Raw genomic sequence first — 5,197 nt, 5'->3', positions numbered from 1 at the left:
GCATCCCTCTGGCAGCGCCAACATCCCTCATGGGTGCGGTTCGTGCCCCCGATGCTACTCTTCCAATCTAGCTTTCTGCTTATAGCCTGGAAAAGCAGCAGAAGATAGCCTCACTTCTTGGGCCCCTGAAACCATGTAGGGGACCTCAAAGAAGCTCCTGGCTCCAGCTTTTGAATCGGTTCGCCTCTGGCTATTGCAACCATTTGGGGAGTGAACCATTGGACGGAAAACCTCTCTCTCTGTAACTCTACCTCGCAAATAAATAAATAAATCTTTAAAAAAGTTGCTCTATCTCCCACTGCTTTTCAGAGAGAAGGTGGATAAAAAGGTGCTGTGCGCTCTAAATCCATTTGACAAAAAGGACTAAGATAATCTAAGATCAGGAGCAGTAGTAAGCAGCCTTTGAACCACAAAATAGAATAAAAACTATGTTGCTTAGCACACCAAGTGTTGGTCCACTACTACTCAAAAGCAAAGCATTTCATCCTTGTAATTATGCTCACACGACACACACTTATATACCCTAATGGTTGCGAAATTTTCTTCAGAATACTCAAGACTTTAATTTTTAAAGAAGAGAAAATGCCAGCTTTGATAAAATGAACATGCCTGCACTCGAAGGGAAAATTAAACCTTTAGAAAAAAAGCAGTGAAACCACCAGATTGTGAAAAGAGTATTTTATCCACCAGGAAGTTTCTGAAAGCTGTTTTCTGTCATAAACAAACAAGGTGCCCAAACTCAGGACTGAACAACACATTCTACCAGTGCCACACAGCCACGATACTAAATTATTGTTCTTGCCAAGGCTTCAAATAGAGGGTACATTTCTAATTATGCTGGGTAAGCTCCAACTCCCTCAGTTTTGAGCAAGCAGAAAATTGTAGTCTAATGCTGCAAGTCTATCAAGTTCCTAGTACCACGGGTTCAGTAAGTTATAACACACGTAAGATGGTGAATTTACTGATGACCAAAGATTGCCAAAATGACTTTTCACATACATTCCCTCAGGTTTTTAAACAAAAGGCATTTTAAAGTTGCTATAGCAATATAAAGGGAAAGTAAAGAATGACCAATCACACTGCCTCTGTTAAGGTCAGAGATGCTCTGTCTCACCTGCATTCCTTGTAGGCTGAGTCTCTCAAACACAATTCTGCAGAACGGCATAGTTTCTTTTTTTTTTTTTTTTTTTTGACAGGCAGAGTGGATAGTGAGAGAGAGAGACAGAGAGACAGAGAGAAAGGTCTTCCTTTTGCCGTTGGTTCACCCTCCAATGGCTGCCGCGGCCGGCGCGCTGTGGCCGGTGCACCGCGCTGATCCGATGGCAGGAGCCAGGAGCCAGGTGCTTCTCCTGGTCTCCCATGAGGTGCAGGGCCCAAGCACCTGGGCCATCCTCCACTGCACTCCCTGGCCACAGCAGAGAGCTGGCCTGGAAGAGGGGCAACCGGGACAGAATCCGGCGCCCCAACCGGGACTAGAACCCGGTGTGCCGGCACCGCTAGGCGGAGGATTAGCCTAGTGAGCCGCGGCGCCGGCCAGAACGGCATAGTTTCTAATTTCACAAGGCTGTAGTGATTGTATCTGGTGCCCAACACAGACAACCTAGTGCTTGCTGTGCTGCTCAAAAAATCCCAGCAAACCTTGTGGTCAGTTCAATTCTAGAAGTCTCTTCTGCCTTCTCATTAACTGCTACTGGTTTTCTTATGACTTTCCCACATGGAGCATTCTCTAAAATACCTTCAGGCCAGACTTCAGCCCCTGGATCCTCAAGAGTACAATAATGTACAGTTTGCAGGGCACTGTTAAGAGGTCAGGGAGAAGTCCCCTGGTGTTAATAGCTTGAGTAATATTGTTTTCTCCTTTAGACCACATCATTAAGGTGCTTTCATTATCCATAAAGCAATTCTTTATGTCACAGCAAATGAGATCCGGCACTAATTCAAATAGGCTAATTTCAACCTAACAAAATAATTTATTCCTAATAACTAAAGGACCAAGACAATGACCAAAATTTGTAAAGACTTGTTATGATACATGAGGGATCTTCAAACATTATATAAAACATACGTATTACAAAAAATATGCATGGGCTTAAAAAAATTTTACACTAAAATAAAGGTATCTTTTGATTCCATTTCCCATTAACTTTCTGAACTATTCTGATGAAGAAAAGAAAAAGCATGGTTTTAAAAATGAATCCTACCAGAGCAAAGGATGATGCTACATGATAATTTACAAGGGAGAAGCCAGCAGAGAAGACGCAAGAAGCCTAACGCAAAAAAATGCTGCCCTTCCTGAATTGCAAGGTGACTTGAAGCAGAGGAATGAGATTTCCTTTCCAAGTTAGAACAAATGCACACATTAGCATTAAGTTCTTTTTTAAAAAAGATTTATTTTACTTATTTGAAAGAGTTAGAGAGACAGAGACAGAAACAGAGAGGTCTTCCAACAGCTTGTTCACTCCCCAAATGACTGCCAATGGCCAGTGTTGAGCTGATCCAAAGCCAGGAGCCAGAATTTTCTTCTAGGTCTCCCACACGGGTGCAGGACCCCAAAGACTCAGGTCATCTTCTACTGCTTTCCCAGGGCTTAGCAGAGAGCTGGCTCAGAAGTGGAGCAGCTGGGACATGAACCAGCACCCATATGGGATGCCAGTACTGCAGGCCAACACTTTATCCTGCTGTGCCACAGCGCCGGCCCCAGCATCAAGTTCTGATAGGACCATCTCCTCGTCCTGAGGCTCTGCTCCATACTACTGGAAAGACACAGTTTTACCTTCTAAGCTACACACAGATTTAGTGACAGCCTCCAGAGCACCATGGCTTGCTGTGCCACCCTGGCATCCCAGGAAGATCCCACAGTCCCAGCAGGAAGCACTCAGCTCCACCATGAGGCGGCACTCAAAAGTCTTCACCATGGGTGTCTGCAATCACAGTTGGATATCCAAGTGGTCACACAGATCCGAGGAACTCTGTTACATGTTTTCTGGCATCTGGAAACTCAGAAGTCAACTCAGTACATTTCCAGAGGCCAGAGCCTCTACACCTAGGACCAAGCAGCTCAGAACATGTCCTGGGGTGGGGGCAGTGAACTTCCCAAGGCAGGAAGTGTTCAAGTTGCACATAAAGACCTGACCTCTGGTCCAAGATCCATTTGTGGGGATCTTGAGGTGACCTTAGTTATAAGGGGGCTGCTTGGATGCAACATTTCTATCAGGGGCCTTGTCTGGACCTTGATTGCCAGGCTCAGAGCAGGAATAGAGCAGGGACAGACTGTCCCATGAGTCATTTGCGAGCACAGTTCTCAAAGTGTGGTACCATAGAAACACTAAGCGGAGCTGTGGGGACCCAGTACTGCTCAGAGAACTTGCAGGAGGTCTCTGCCACACAGCAGCATTCCAGTTCCTCTCAGTGCTCTAGGTCAGGGGTGAGGAGCCTTACTCTAGAAAAAGATACCAGTCCTAGCTAGGCAAGACAAGAGGTCTCTAAGAAAATCGAGGAGCGTGATCACGAGACAGTATGACTGACTAGTCCACACAATCCTCAGGGAGCTGATTTAATAAGACATAAGTCTGCCTAGGTGCCCTGGAGTGTCACAGGATTAGACCTGGACTGGTTAAAGCCAATGGGTTATATTCAGCAGCCAGGGCCAACCTCATGGGCGTGCAGCCTACATGGTCACACAGAAACAGTCACACGGCTCGCTCTCTGAAGGGCCTGCACTGGGTTTAAACCTCTGCTGGTGGTGTCTTAAAAATCCTCAAAACTCTGTCTTTGAACTTGTGTTTTGTAAGCCAGTCAAAAGAGCATGAGTCTGAGCCAAGGAGGTAGGTGGAAGAAAGGAAAGAGCTTTATGTTTTAGTATCTTTAGTGGCCCTTTATCCCTGCCTTTGGAACAAGGTCCTCACAAAATTGTGCAGCAGGCCCAGTTAGCAGTGGTGAGGTAAACCCCTCCCAACTAGCCAGCCACACTTTGAAGGAGGGAACTGAAGACTAATCAGGGATGGGCTTTTGGTATAGCGACTAAGCCTCTACTGCAATCCCCACAGCTCATGTTAGAGTGCCCAGGATCAAGTCCTGGCTGAAGTCCTGATTCCAGCTTCCTACTATTCCAACCTGGGAGGCAGCAGGTGATGGCTCAAGTACTTACATCCCTGCCACTCACATGGGAGACTTGGATTGAGTTCCCAGACCCTGGCTTCACATACCTTTCCAGCTCTTGTGGGCATTAGGGAAGTAAACTAACGCATGAAATATTTCTTTCTTCCTTTGAAATAAATAATAAATAAATTTTAAAAAGACTAATCACCAGGGACCTTGAGGACTCCTCAAACCCTCTGGTCCTAACCCTACCAGCAAATCTCCTTTCATACCTCAAGGTCCCTCTTAAAAGTCAGTTCCAGTCCCAGGGTGGCAAGGTACCCTCCCCTCAGACCCCCCCGCCCCCCGCCAACAGCTCAAGACTCCCCACTGGTGTGAACCAGGACACAAGACCTATGTTATCAAATCACAGCATGAGGCCACAGCATTAGCAAGAAGGGTCCTTAGTGACACAGCTCAAGTCCCTGTAGTTATTTATGCTCCACACACAGACAAGCCCAAAGACTAGGACCACTGGTTTTCTCCAGCTACCACCTCTCTGATACCCCAACTCTGGAACCGATGGAAGCTGAGGTTCCAACCCCAGGAGGGACACAGCTCTGGGGCAAGCAAAGCAGGATTTAAACTGGAACTTCACTGATCTTGATATATGGCCTAGGGCAGGTTCCCACTTCCTTTAACTAATATTTATAAGGCTATCAGAAGTGCCTCCCTCACAGACCTTTGAAGAGAATTAGACAGGACAATGTGGTATAATTCAAAAAAACAAAAACAAACAAAAAAACCTCTTGCTTCCCCTCCTTGTGTTGTTATTTAGAAATGAGACAACGGTACCTTAAGAAGCCTGACAACTGAAAGTGCTTCATTAATGCTGATTCTGTTAAACATCCTTTCTTGTCCCTCCGACCTTTATTCTTGTGACCAGAGCCTTCATTAACCATCACTTCCTGTCCCAAGACGCAGCAGTGAGGGCACTGTTAGTTCTGCATATATCAAATACCAACTGTGACCAGAGACTACAGGAATGAAAGCAGAGAGATAAAGTCCTGCCCTGGACAAGCTCACAGTCTTGCATGAAATAGGTACACAGCAAATAAAT

Source organism: Oryctolagus cuniculus, chromosome 12, assembly GCF_964237555.1.
Source record: "Oryctolagus cuniculus chromosome 12, mOryCun1.1, whole genome shotgun sequence".
Classification (NCBI taxonomy): Eukaryota; Metazoa; Chordata; class Mammalia; order Lagomorpha; family Leporidae; genus Oryctolagus; species Oryctolagus cuniculus.
The sequence above is the reverse complement of the archived record's forward strand: the minus strand, read 5'-3'. Positions refer to the sequence as shown.